This window comes from Rutidosis leptorrhynchoides, chromosome 2 (assembly GCF_046630445.1).
Source record: "Rutidosis leptorrhynchoides isolate AG116_Rl617_1_P2 chromosome 2, CSIRO_AGI_Rlap_v1, whole genome shotgun sequence".
Lineage (NCBI taxonomy): Eukaryota > Viridiplantae > Streptophyta > Magnoliopsida > Asterales > Asteraceae > Rutidosis > Rutidosis leptorrhynchoides.
This window is the reverse complement of record NC_092334.1, coordinates 295,002,113-295,018,365: the sequence shown is the minus strand read 5'-3', so window position 1 is coordinate 295,018,365 and position 16,253 is coordinate 295,002,113.

Sequence of the window (16,253 nt, the reverse complement as noted above, 5' to 3'; positions counted from 1 at the left end):
TAATTTATGAACATCACGGAAGATAGAACCCTCAAGAATACATTTTCTTGATTTGTTCAGGAGTTAAGTAGAATGTAAGAGTTATGTAATATGGCACATGATGACGGTATGTTCTGTGAATCATCACGTTCCATTAGAAACTCAGCATGACTTACTGTAATATAATCACGTTGATCAAGTGTCATTATATTATACTAACTCATGCATCAGTTCCCAACATTACTTTAATAACATTCATATGTTAAGCTCGAAAGTTTACAGAATATAGAAACTAACAGTTTCTATATGATGTAACACTGATATCATGAAGAGATTAATGATTTCAGATAAGAATAGTTATGAAAATATCTTCAGAAATATAGAGGATATTTATAATGAAAGATACGATGATATCTTGGAATTTCTAATATCGATGGATTGATGAAGAAGATTTATCGGTAAGGGTTTAGATTCGGAAGCAAGATATTCGCTAGAGATTTCATCAGAAACAGAATCATTTGGATTCTTTGAAGTCAAACTTATTCTTTGTGATTTGTTCACGACTTCCTTCATAGTTTCGCATAATCTGCTTTTCGGTACTAAATTTTCTATTGAGTGTTTCCTAACACTCCTTTCTTTATCATCAAACTTTTGGCCGTTTAGACCATCTACCATTTTTCTATTTCCTCTGCATTTAATGCTATGATATCTGAATCATCGGTTATTAATCCGAGATGGTTTCAGGAGAATTCTGTTTTTAGATGATTAAACGCTGATGGTAATATGGTGGAATATGAAAGGTTCCCCGGTAACGATAAAAGAGCACGCGTATATATCAAGATTATAATAAGGTTGTTTCGAACGAAAAGTCGAAGTTGTCTTGCTGAAGCTGTGACAAAATTGGCTATTTTGAAGAAGAACTGCAAAGTTATTTTGGGTAATAATAACACTAAAGGAATTAGCACAGCTATGTGTTAAGCGTTTACTCAATTTCCGAGAGTTTTTCAGGTGCATAACTATATGCATCAATCTTTTCTTCCGTAGATGAATTGCGGTTGGTTCATCCTATCGATTGAGGTGTTTTCAAGAATCATGAAAGGTTTGAACGTAGATTGTAATCGTGAAGATACAATTGAGGTTTAAGATGAAATCAAGTGGCAAACTTGAAGAGTTGTTTAGTTTCATATGTTATAATCAATATTTTAATTCATTTTAAATTGTCCAATCTTGATAGTCCACAGTCGATAGTCCACAGTAACAGTCCAATAATTCATATATAGTTTAATATACAATATTCAAATTAATTAATATGTATCGTGACCCGTATATGTCTCAGACTCGATCACAACTCAAAGTATATATATTATTTGAGAATCAACCTCAACCCTGTATAGAGAACTCGATCATTACTGCATATAGAGTGTCTATGGTGATTCCAAATAATATATATAGATGTGTCGATATGATATGTCAAAACCTTGGATACGTGTCCCGATATTTAAAGTGCGTAAAAATAAATAACAGAAATTTAAATGACGATAAATAAAGTGCGTAAAGTAAATAACAGAAATTAAATGACGATAAATAAAATTGCGAGAATGTAAATTGCGATAATTAAATTGTGATAAATAAAATGTAATCAGTTAGCTAGGAACAATTAGCTAGGAACAGTTAGCGTGGATTCTTAACAAAATTTCTCATAGTTAATTTGTTTGTTTCTAACAAATTTTATTTTGTCAAATGTTTTCTTCATTATGCCACTTGTTGGATTCTGATAATCAAAATCCAAATATGAAATTGGATGAATATGGTTATTCTGTGATGAACGGATTTGTATATCGGTGGATGTAAGTAGGATAGTATATGACTGTTGAAACAGATTCGAAGAACGTACAATGTAACTTATTAATGTGAAATTTAAATATTCCTCGGGTATTACCTACCCGTTAAAATATTTTCACCATTAACAGTTTGTACAAGAGAATTTTTAATTACAATCTTTATGAAAACATATATAAATATATATTTTCTTCAGATGTATTCATGAATTTAATGAGTTAATATGATATTAAACTCATTTGCTTTTCGGTTGTAACTAGAATAAATAATCTCTAAAACTTTAGAGATTACATATTCGCCATGTCGAACGAAGATAAATGAGGTAGAATGATACGTAGAATGAAGATCATACTCCAAGTACAGATGATGATATTGAAGCATGGATTGTTGATGGTATTGGTGCTGTTATCGATGGTACTGTTGGTGCCAGTGATGTTGCTGAAGCTGGTACATTTTGCACCATATTCTCCGAATTGGTTATTCGAGCGCGAAGTTCGTTGACTTATTACTCCAGGATGATTGTCGGTCGGAACGAGCAGATGAATAAGGTTCAGAATTGTGGATAGAATATAATCTTGTCGAGTTACCCTGGAAATGAGACTGAAAATGGTGTTTCGAACAGGTTCGCCGGTAAACGCTTCAGGTTCATTGTCAAGAGGTGAATTCAGTTGGTGGAAGGGATTACCTTCTGCGCATTTCCATTAATTAAGTCGACTACGAATCCATCAGATGAATTGATAATGGCTGATTGGTTGATTCATGCCGATGACGCTGTTTTCGGAGCTTAGGTGAACATCTATGTCGGAATAGCTGTCGGAATAACTATTGGAATAGCTATTGGAATCTGAGGGACTCGAACTGGTTGTAGTATTCATCTCGTACGATCAAATGAAGGACTTTTCGATAAGAAATAAATTATAGGATGTAGATTAGTACCCTAGAATACATAAGTTACATATGCATATATAATACTAAAATCCCATAAGTTACGGAGGAATCTACGGAAGCTGTCAGGCAAGGATAACAATAACAGATACGCTAAGGTATGAATTAGCAGATACTCTAAGATATGAATTAGCAGGTACGCTAAGATATGAATTTTGTCTATACATTATTCATGCAGTCAATGCAAATAAGATGTGTCTAGACTAAGAACAATGAGCAGGTAATTTCCTAAGGATGATAAGCAGATGATTTCCGACACAAATGATAAGCAAAACTTTTGACATGCAGACACGGTCGAAGTCCAGACTCACTAATGCATCCTAACGACTATCAGTTAGACACACTAATGCAAGACCCGGTTCGCTAAGACCACCGCTCTGATACCAACTGAAAGGACCCATCCTAATCCATCGGGACGAAGTCCATATCGATTATAAACGATTCACAACAGTTGATTACATCGCGAGGTACTTGACCTCTATATGATACATTTTACAAACATTGCATTCGATTTTAAAAGACAATTTTTCTTTGCAACGAAATTTGGAGACATGCATACCATTTCATAATATATCCATCTATAATTGACTTAATAATAATCTTGATGAACTCGATGACTCGAATGCAACGTCTTTTGAAATATGCCATGAATGACTCCAAGTAATATTTATAGAATGAGAAAATGCACAGCGGAAGATTTCTTTCGTACCTGAGAATAAACATGCTTTCAAGTGTCAACCAAAAGGTTGGTGAGTTCATTAGTTTAGCATAACAATCATTTCAATATTTTAATAGACCACAAGATTTCATATTTCAATACACATCCCATACATAGAGATAAAAATCATTCATATGGATTGAACACCTGGTAACCGACATTCACAATATACATATAAGAATATCCCCATCATTCCGAGATCCTCCTTCGGACATGATACAATTTTCGAAGTACTAAAGCATCTGGTACTTTGGATGGGGCTTGTTGGGCCCGATAGATCTATCTTTAGAGTTCGCGTCAATTAGGGTTTCTGTTCCCTAATTCTTAGATTACCAGACTATATAGGGTGATATTCAATTTGATAATCCAACCATAGAATGTAGTTTCGATCACTTGTGTCTATTTCGTAAAGCATATATAAAAGCAGCGCATGTATTCTCAGTCCCAAAAATATATATTGCAAAATTATTTAAAAAGGAAATAATGAAACTCACGCATATAGATATTGTAAAACAGTTAATAAAGCATTTGCATGTATTCGCAGTTCAAAACATATTTCAAAAGCATTTAATAAAGCAGTTGTAAAAACAGCGCATGTATTCTCAGTCCCAAAAATGTAAAGAGTAAAAGGGAATCAAATAAACTCACCTAATGTATTTTGTAGTAAAAATACATATGACGACATTAGACAAACTGAACAATGCAGGGTTGGCCTCGGATTCACGAACCTATATCATTTGTATATATATATATTAAAATGTATAATTGTATTAGAACAAGTGTATATATTATAACTTGAATTATATATTATACTTATTTAGTTTGTGTATATATTTAAAATGTTTAATATCTATATATTTGGTTATATTAATATATCTCTATATATATATATGGTTAGTATTATATAAAAATATTCTTAATTCGTTATATATAAGTATTTATATAAATAATGTTATCATATTTGATATGTGATATATAAACTATTAATATGATTATAATATATGTATTAAGTATATTTTAGGTACAAAATATTTATTTGTAACGAAAATGATGGTTTTGATAATAATAATTTACTAATACTAATAATTTTATTAATATTGATAATACTAATATTAATAACGATATTGTTAAAATATGTTTATAATAATAATAGTAAAACTAATAATTACGAAAAAAAAATGATATTTATACCAATATTAGTGAGAATAATAATAACTTGTATTGTTTTATAACGACAATAATAATAATCCTAAACATATTCATAATAATAATAATAATAGTACTAGAAATGGTATAATTACTAATATTTACAAAAACAAATAATAATAAGTTGCATTATTTTTGTCACTAATTAATGTTTATAATAATAATTTTATTATGTTCCTAATAATGATAATAGTAATAATAATAATAATCCTAATACTTAATAATAATAATAATAATACTAAGTAATTATAATAACTTTAGTAATGATAACAATTATAACAATAATAATTAGTACTAACAATAACAATAATAATAACAATAACAATAACAATCATAGTCATAATAATAATAATAATAATAATAATAATAATAATAATAATAATAATAATAATAATAATAGTAATAATAATAATAATAATAATAATAATAATAATAATAATAATAATAATACTAATAGATATTAAATTAAAAGTATATACCTATTTAGAACCTTTTCTAAAAAGATTTGTCTCGGAGAAGACTCGAACCCAAGACCCCTCGATAACTCGACACTCCCTCTAACCAACTGAGCTGGCAGACTTTTCTGATTCATTCTATCACTTAAATTATATAACCCGTATATTCTACTCCCCTATTCTTTCTTCTGCTTCATCGTTTTATATCCACCAGGAGAAATCAATACTCAAAACTATCAATTATCAAACGATTTAGGTTACTTATTTGAAACATAAACGACTTGTTTACTGTGATTTTAAATTGACAGACTCAACACAACAGAAAAAAAATGACAGATAGCTGTACGCGAGTAAAAAAAAATAAAGAACAACTTGGTATTTGATTTTGAAATATAGATCATTTTAGTTCACGGTTATAACATGAAATAGTTCATAAATGACTCCTAGAAGCTATCAGAATCATCAATTTAACTTAGTACACAACAGGAAATTCGAATTTTGTTGAAGAACATAAGTTGACTTTTTGAAGTTTATACTTTGACTCGAAAATTCGATTTCAATTCAGTAAATTAAGGATTGAAACTTCTCAGATAGATTAAATAGGAGGTTTCTAACAACACTACATTTATAGATTTTAAAAAATACTTCGATTTCGGTTTTTGATAAAAATAAGTATGAAACAGGGGTATCGAACTGATACGGTATCTTTTTCAGTTTTAATTCAAGGAATTTAACTAACTACTTTTGATAATTGATAATGATAAATGTTGGAAGGATTTATCTATAATACCTGTGTACAGAATCGATTTATAGTAATGAACTCGACAGTTGATTCAATCAGGAACAAACAGAAACAAAAAAATATAGTGGATATTGATTATAACTGAATTGTTTGATTATGGAACTTTATGGAAATTAATCGTACCAATCAACAGACAAAAACAAGAATTTAATACAATTGATTGAGAAGTAAACGGATTCTAGCTCTAGATATATAAATCTGTTTATAAATAAATAAGTAAGTAACTATATAACAATATTAATACTCATAATAATTATATAAGTAATAAAAATAATAAAACTAATAATAATGGAAATAATATCAATAATAATAATAATAATAATTATATTAATATTAATAATAATAATAATTATATTAATATTAATAATAAATAATAATGATGTAAAAAAAAATGATAATGTTGATAAGATTAATAATACTAATCATAATAAAAATGATATCACTAATATTATAACTAATACTAGTAACGACCGCACTTATAATAATATGTATAAAAAATGATATCAAATTAAATTGTATTACTTTTATAATAACGATTCTTAATGGTAAAGGTAAAAAATATCTAATAATATAATAATATTGTTAATTAACATTAATGAAAATGATAAAAATAATAATACTAATAATAATGATGTAACAAGTTACATGTAACAACTTTTAATACTATTAATAATACATATATTAATATCAATGAAAGTAGTAATAATAATATTGATATATTATTTATATTCTAACTTGTAATTCATATTAACTTACATTTCATTACTTATGTAATACTTAATAACATGTTTGAATATTTAATATATATATATATATATATATTATATTAATTATGTATATAATTCATACATATATTTATATATAATTATTTTATTATTTATTTACACACAATTTTTCGTGAATCGTCGGAAGTAGTCAAAGGGTATTTGAATATAGGAACACAGTTCTAAAATTTTCGAAACTTAACATTACAGACTTTGCTTATCGTGCCGGAATTATATTATGATTAGGTTTAAATTTGGTCGGAAATTCCCGGGTCATCACATTGTAATCCTCAGTTGGAGATAGAACTTTTATGATTAATTAAACATCTGCATCATTGCAATTGGTGTTTATCCTTTTGTAGAAGGCGTTAGCTTCTGCAAATACTTGCGTCCCCATTAGTTGGTATCCGGAGCGAGGTTTCTCGTTACAATGACTTCTGGGAATAATAATAAAACTGGCAAAACCACCGAAACAACCAAACTCGACACCATCATGGCTATGCTTCAAACCCTCAAAACTCGTGTAGAACAGATGGAGGTAGGGTTGCAAGCTGTGACTCAAGCTCGTGAAGAGGAAAGAGGGGATTGCCCCAAAACTCGTCATGGGGACCAACCACCACCAATACCACAATATCAACCACCACGATATCAAACATATCAACAACCACCACGCATCGAAACAGGGGGTCAATATCGTACGTTCAATCAATACGATTCCTCATCAGATGAGGAAACATTCGGGTATGAAGGGAGAGACGTTCGTCGCCATGGACGGCAAAATCATAAACAGGATGATTACTGATTAAAAGTGGACCTTCCAACGTTTAATGGTAGTCTTAATATTGAAGAATTCCTAGATTGGATAGCGAAAGTTGAGCAATTTTTCGACTTCGCTGATATACCGGAAAATAAGCAAGTTAAATTGGTCGCATATAGATTAAAGGGAGGCGGATCAACTTGGTGGGAACAAGTTCAGAACCACCGACAATGATCGGGTAAACAACCGGTACCGGTCTGGGTAAAGATGAAGTGCCTATTAATGGCACGATTCTTACCACCAGACTATGACCAATTATTATTCGAACAATATCAAGCCCTACGACAAGGTCAGAAAACCATAGCCGAGTATACCGCAGAATTTTTGAAACTTGCCTCACACAACAATCTAAACGAGACCGAAGGACAACAAATATCGCGTTATTTGTTTGGATTTTGGGCTATTATCAGGGAGAAGATAGGGTGTCAAGTTATCATGAATCTGACAGAAGCACATAACTTAGCCCGACGGGCTGAAACAATGACGCTTAAAGGTAATTTTAGAGGAGACAACACCCGACAATTTACAGGAGACTCATCACGAACCACTACTAAAAATAGTCCGATCATCTCAGAGGTGGTTAAACTAATGTTGAATGAGAAAAAAGCCAGCAAACAACCTATGGCATCAAGCACGTCAAATCCATACAGTCGGACTATTAGCAACAAGTGTTACAGGTGCAATCAAACAGGACATCTCTCTAATAATTGTCCACAACGCAGGACCCTTCACGCTGATCAATTCGAACATGATGTCGAGGATGTTGATTATAAACTCGAATATGACGGGGTATGTGCACCTGATGGTTTGGAAGTATTGACATTGGTGGTCGGTAAGATCCTACTAGCACCTAAAGTAGATAACACGCAACGCAATTTACTATTTTGAACAAGGTGCACAATCACTAATTCGGTTTTTGATTTAATAATTAATAGTGGTAGTTGTGAGAATATCATCTCCAGGGATCTTGTGCGCAAACTAAACTTAGATACCGAGAAACACCCCGAACCCTATAGCATCGTATGGATTACGGATGGACCTGGAATCAAAGTAACAGAATGTTGTCATGTTCCTTTGTCCATTGGAAAATTTTACAAAGACAAAGTTGTATGTGATATAGTAGACATGAACGCTTGTTGTAGTGACCCGAACTTTTCCATGTTTATATATATTAATTGAGATTGATATTTACATGATTAAATGTTTCCAACATGTTAAGCAATCAAACTTGTTAAGACTTGATTAATTGAAATATGTTTCATATAGACAATTGACCACCCAAGTTGACCGGTGATTCACGAACGTTAAAACTTGTAAAAACTATATGATGACATATATATGGATATATATATAGTTAACATGATACTATGATAAGTAAACATATCATTAAGTATATTAACAATGAACTACATATGTAAAAACAAGACTACTAACTTAATGATTTTTAAACGAGACATATATGTAACGATTATCGTTGTAAAGACATTTAATGTATATATATCATATTAAGAGATATTCATACATGATAATATCATGATAATATAATAATTTAAAATCTCATTTGATATTATAAACATTGGGTTAACAACATTTAACAAGATCGTTAACCTAAAGGTTTCAAAACAACACTTACATGTAACGACTAACGATGACTTAACGACTCAGTTAAAATGTATATACATGTAGTGTTTTAATATGTATTTATACACTTTTGAAAGACTTCAATACACTTATCAAAATACTTCTACTTAACAAAAATGCTTACAATTACATCCTCGTTCAGTTTCATCAACAATTCTACTAGTACGCACCCGTATTCGTACTCGTACAATACACAGCTTTTAGATGTATGTACTATTGGTATATACACTCCAATGATCAGCTCTTAGCAGCCCATGTGAGTCACCTAACACATGTGGGAACCATCATTTGGCAACTAGCATGAAATATCTCATAAAATTACAAAAATATGAGTAATCATTCATGACTTATTTACATGAAAACAAAATTACATATCCTTTATATCTAATCCATACACCAACGACCAAAAACACCTACAAACACTTTCATTCTTCAATTTTCTTCATCTAATTGATCTCTCTCAAGTTCTATCTTCAAGTTCTAAGTGTTCTTCATAAATTCCAAAAGTTCTAGTTTCATAAAATCAAGAATACTTTCAAGTTTGCTAGCTCACTTCCAATCTTGTAAGGTGATCATCCAACCTCAAGAAATCTTTGTTTCTTACAGTAGGTTATCATTCTAATACAAGGTAATAATCATATTCAAACTTTGGTTCAATTTCTATAACTATAACAATCTTATTTCAAGTGATGATCTTACTTGAACTTGTTTTCGTGTCATGATTCTGCTTCAAGAACTTCGAGCCATCCAAGGATCCATTGAAGCTAGATCCATTTTTCTCTTTTCTAGTAGGTTTATCCAAGGAACTTAAGGTAGTAATGATGTTCATAACATCATTCGATTCATACATATAAAGCTATCTTATTCGAAGGTTTAAACTTGTAATCACTAGAACATAGTTTAGTTAATTCTAAACTTGTTCGCAAACAAAAGTTAATCCTTCTAACTTGACTTTTAAAATCAACTAAACACATGTTCTATATCTATATGATATGCTAACTTAATGATTTAAAACCTGGAAACACGAAAAACACCGTAAAACCGGATTTACGCCGTCGTAGTAACACCGCGGGCTGTTTTGGGTTAGTTAATTAAAAACTATGATAAACTTTGATTTAAAAGTTGTTATTCTAAGAAAATGATTTTTATTATGAACATGAAACTATATCCAAAAATTATGGTTAAACTCAAAGTGGAAGTATGTTTTCTAAAATGGTCATCTAGACGTCGTTCTTTCGACTGAAATGACTACCTTTACAAAAACGACTTGTAACTTATTTTTCCGACTATAAACCTATACTTTTTCTGTTTAGATTCATAAAATAGAGTTCAATATGAAACCATAGCAATTTGATTCACTCAAAACGGATTTAAAATGAAGAAGTTATGGGTAAAACAACATTGGATAATTTTTCTCATTTTAGCTACGTGAAAATTGGTAACAAATCTATTCCAACCATAACTTAATCAACTTGTATTGTATATTATGTAATCTTGAGATACCATAGACACGTATACAATGTTTCGACCTATCATGTCGACACATCTATATATATTTCGGAACAACCATAGACACTCTATATGTGAATGTTGGAGTTAGCTATACAGGGTTGAGGTTGATTCCAAAATATATATAGTTTGAGTTGTGATCAATACTGAGATACGTATACACTGGGTCGTGGATTGATTCAAGATAATATTTATCGATTTATTTCTGTACATCTAACTGTGGACAACTAGTTGTAGGTTACTAACGAGGACAGCTGACTTAATAAACTTAAAACATCAAAATATATTAAAAGTGTTGTAAATATATTTTGGACATACTTTGATATATATGTATATATTGTTATAGGTTCGTGAATCAACCAGTGGCCAAGTCTTACTTCCCGACGAAGTAAAAATCTGTGAAAGTGAGTTATAGTCCCACTTTTAAAATCTAATATTTTTGGGATGAGAATACATGCAGGTTTTATAAATGATTTACAAAATAGACACAAGTATGTGAAACTACATTCTATGGTTGAATTATCGAAATCGAATATGCCCCTTTTTATTAAGTCTGGTAATCTAAGAATTAGGGAACAGACACCCTAATTGACGCGAATCCTAAAGATAGATCTATTGGGCCTAACAAACCCCATCCAAAGTACCGGATGCTTTAGTACTTCGAAATTTATATCATATCCGAAGGGTGTCCCGGAATGATGGGGATATTCTTATATATGCATCTTGTTATTGTCGGTTACCAGGTGTTCACCATATGAATGACTTTTATCTCTATGTATGGGATGTGTATTGAAATATGAAATCTTGTGGTCTATTATTATTATTTGATATATATAGGTTAAACCTATAACTCACCAACATTTTTGTTGACGTTTTAAGCATGTTTATTCTCAGGTGATTATTAAGAGCTTCCGCTGTCGCATACTTAAATAAGGACGAGATTTGGAGTCCATGTTTGTATGATATTGTGTAAAAACTGCATTCAAGAAACTTATTTTGTTGTAACATATTTGTATTGTAAACCATTATGTAATGGTCGTGTGTAAACAGGATATTTTAGATTATCATTATTTGATAATCTACGTAAATCTTTTTAAACCTTTATTGATGAAATAAAGGTTATGGTTTGTTTTAAAATGAATGCAGTCTTTGAAAAACGTCTCATATAGAGGTCAAAACCTCGCAACGAAATCAATTAATATGGAACGTTTTTAATCAATAAGAACGGGACATTTCAGTTGGTATAGAGAACCAGAATTTTGCATTAGTGTGTCTTATCGAGTTTGTTAGGATGCATTAGTGAGTCTGGACTTCGACCGTGTTTACTTGAAAAATGATTGCTTAACAAATTTTGTTGGAAACTATATATTTTTAACATGTGAATATTATGTGATATATTAATCTCTTAACGCGTTTGATATTATGTGATAGATGTCTACCTCTAGAACAAGTCCCATTGACTCACCTAATAATAATGAAGAGTCAAATGTAAATTGGAATGATTCGTGGACTGATTCACAAATTCTCGAAGAGGAACCGGAAGAAGAGTCAGAACCGGAAGAAGAATCAGAACCGGAAGAGGAGGAACCGGATGAAGAAATAGAACCGGTGGGGGAAATAATAAAACGGTTAAGTAAAAGAAAATCCTCAACCAACTGACCAAGGTTAATTATGGTCAATGGTGTTTCCGCCAAGGAAGCAAAATATTGGGAGGATTACCAATTCTCCGATGAATCGGATTCCGACGAGAATTCCGATGATGTTATAGAAATTACCCCAACTGAATTTAAAAAGGCAAAAGAAAATAATAAGGGAAAGGGCATAAAAATAGAGAAATCTAATTCCAACCCCGATGAACTTTATATGTATCGTCAACCCCCGAAGTCCTTAAGTGGTAACAATGACACGGGAACCTCTAAACCACCCGGTTTTTCTAAACCAATGTGGATAACGACGGCTCGTATTAGGGGAACATCATATATCCCTAGAAACTTGGCAAAACGAACCAAAACCGAAGAAGAAGAAACGAGCGAGTCGGAATAAGATAGTTGTATTCGTGTGGTGTAATATATGTAATATAGTGTGCTTATGCTTTATGATATATGTAAAAATTGCTTGTATTAATAAGTATTTTTTTATGAATCTAACTCTTGTCTATTTTACAGTTTAAAAACACAAAATGGATAGACAACCCAATATTTTAAGAGACCTACCCGGAGACATGATTGATGAAATCTTGTCTAGAGTCGGTCAGAATTCCTCGGCACAACTATTTAAGGCGAGATCAGTTTGTAAGACATTCGAAGAACGTTCCAAGAATGTCTTGGTTTATAAAAGGCTTTCATTCGGAAGATGGGGGATATCACATTGGAAAACCCATAAGTTACGATGTGTTTACTTTGACGCATATATTGCGGGGAACCCAAATGCTATTTTACGCAACGGGTTAAGAAATTATTTTGACTCAATATATCCGAATATTAGACTTCGTGATTTAGAAAAAGCGGCTAACATGCAACATAAAGAAGCATGTTATGCTTACGGATTAGTAATGTTCGCTTCTCACCAAAGTGAGAACAAGAACATCGGGCTACAACTATTAAACAAAATGTTTCCACAAGTGACGGAGTCGGTAATTGGGGTAAGAAATGAGGTTTTTAGATTATTACGGGACTGTTGGACATTACGTAACCCTCGTCCCTTTGACGACGTTACAACACGCTGTCTTATCAATGGCCATAACGGTTATGTTGCACAAGACCAAGGATGGGAAGTAGTCCTAGTAAAACCAGAATGCATGACTTGTTTCTGGACGTATGAATTACGTGTCTTTATTGCCTTTGCTGAACGACTTGTGTACTAGCTAGAATTATCTTCACAACTATCTTGTATCAAAGTTATTGTGTGCTATATTTCATGCTTTATGTAAAATAACCGGTATTGTAAGTTTGTAAAATATTGTATAAAAGTTTGAACGCGAAATATTATTATAATCAGTTTTTCATATAGAATTGTAGTAGTTGAATTGTATATTAGCTACTAAGTATGAACTTAACGGGTAGGTACTACCCGAATTTAAACTTATAAAACGCTAATATGAAGAAAAAGCTTTTATAAATGAGTTCATATTATGCTACAAAATACTATTAACTACTCTTAATATTCTGTATGATTAACTTGTTCCATTTAACTATTTTGAAGGAAATGGCACCGACTACTCGACACACCGTGAATATGAATGAAGAGGAATTCCGTACTTTTCTAGCTTCAAACATAGCCGCAGTACAGGCTGCGCTACATACCAACAATAACCTTGGATCTAGCAGTACAGGAAATCGTGTAGGATGCACCTACAAAGAATTCACTGCCTGCAAACCTTTGGAATTTGATGGAACCGAAGGACCGATCGGATTGAAACGGTGGACCGAGAAGGTCGAATCGGTGTTTGCCATAAGTAAGTGTACTGAAGAGGACAAAGTAAAGTACGCTACGCATACCTTCACAGGTTCTGCGTTAACATGGTGGAATACCTATCTAGAGCAAGTGGGACAAGACGATGCGTACGCACTACCGTGGTCAGCATTCAAGCACTTGATGAACGAGAAGTACCGTCCCAGAACCGAGGTCAATAAGCTTAAGACAGAACTTAGAGGGTTACGAACCCAAGGATTTGATATTACCACGTACGAAAGACGATTCACAGAATTGTGCCTATTGTGTCCGGGAGCATTCGAAGATGAGGAAGAGAAGATCGACGCGTTTGTGAAAGGATTACCGGAAAGAATCCAAGAAGATATAAGTTCACACGAGCCCGCCTCCATACAACAGGCATGTAGAATGGCTCACAAACTCGTGAACCAAATTGAAGAAAGAATTAAAGAACAGACTGCTGAAGAGGCCAATGTGAAGCAAGTCAAAAGAAAGTGGGAGGAAAACGGTGATAAGAATCACCAATACAACAACAACAGCAATTACAACAATAATCGCAACAATTATCCCAACAATCGCAACATCAATCGCAACTACAACAAACGGCCCAACAACAACAACAACAACAACAACAACAACAACAACAGCAACTACAACAATCATCCCAACAACAATAATAACCGCAACAACAACAACAATCAGAAGCAGCTATGCCAAAGGTGTGAAAAGAATCACTCGGGGTTCTGCACCAAATTTTGCAACAAATGTAAAAGAAATGGTCATAGCGCGGCGAAGTGTGAGGTCTACGGACCAGGAGTTAATAGAACGAAAGGAACAAATGGTGTCGGAACGAGTAATGGCGGAGCAAGTAGTGTCGGAGCAAGTTATGCTAATGTAGTTTGTTATAAATGTGGAAAACCGGGCCACATTATTAGAAATTGCCCGAACCAGGAGAACACGAATGGACAAGGCCGTGGAAGAGTTTTCAATATTAATGCGGCAGAGGCACAGGAAGACCCGGAGCTTGTTACGGGTACGTTTCTTATTGACAATAAATCTGCTTACGTTTTATTTGATTCGGGTGCGGATAGAAGCTATATGAGTAGAGATTTTTGTGCTAAATTAAGTTGTCCATTGACGCCTTTGGATAGTAAATTTTTACTCGAATTAGCAAATGGTAAATTAATTTCAGCAGATAATATATGTCGGAATCGAGAAATTAAACTGGTTAGCGAAACATTTAAGATTGATTTGATACCAGTAGAGTTAGGGAGTTTTGATGTGATAATCGGTATGGACTGGTTGAAAGAAGTGAAAGCGGAGATCGTTTGTTACAAAAATGCAATTCGCATTATACGAGAAAAAGGAAAACCCTTAATGGTGTACGGAGAAAAGGGCAACACGAAGCTACATCTTATTAGTAATTTGAAGGCACAAAAACTAATAAGAAAAGTTGCTATGCTGTTCTAGCACACGTCGAGAAAGTACAAACTGAAGAAAAGAGCATCAATGATGTTCCCGTCGCAAAAGAATTTCCTGATGTATTTCTGAAAGAATTACCGGGATTACCCCCACATCGATCCGTTGAATTTCAAATAGATCTTGTACCAGGAGCTGCACCAATAGCTCGTGCTCCTTACAGACTCGCACCCAGCGAGATGAAAGAACTGCAAAGCCAATTACAAGAACTTTTAGAGCGTGGTTTCATTCGACCAAGCACATCACCGTGGGGAGCTCCTGTTTTATTTGTCAAGAAGAAAGATGGTACATTCAGGTTGTGTATCGACTACCGAGAGTTGAACAAACTTACCATCAAGAACCGCTACCCACTACCGAGAATCGACGACTTATTTGATCAACTACAAGGCTCGTCTGTTTATTCAAAGATTGACTTACGTTCCGGGTATCATCAAATGCGGGTGAAAGAAGATGATATTCCAAAGACTGCTTTCAGAACACGTTACGGTCATTACGAGTTTATGGTCATGCCGTTTGGTTTAACTAATGCACCAGCTGTGTTCATGGACCTTATGAACCGAGTGTGTGGACCATACCTTGACAAGTTTGTCATTGTTTTCATTGATGACATACTTATTTACTCAAAGAATGACCAAGAACACGGTGAACATTTGAGAAAGGTGTTAGAAGT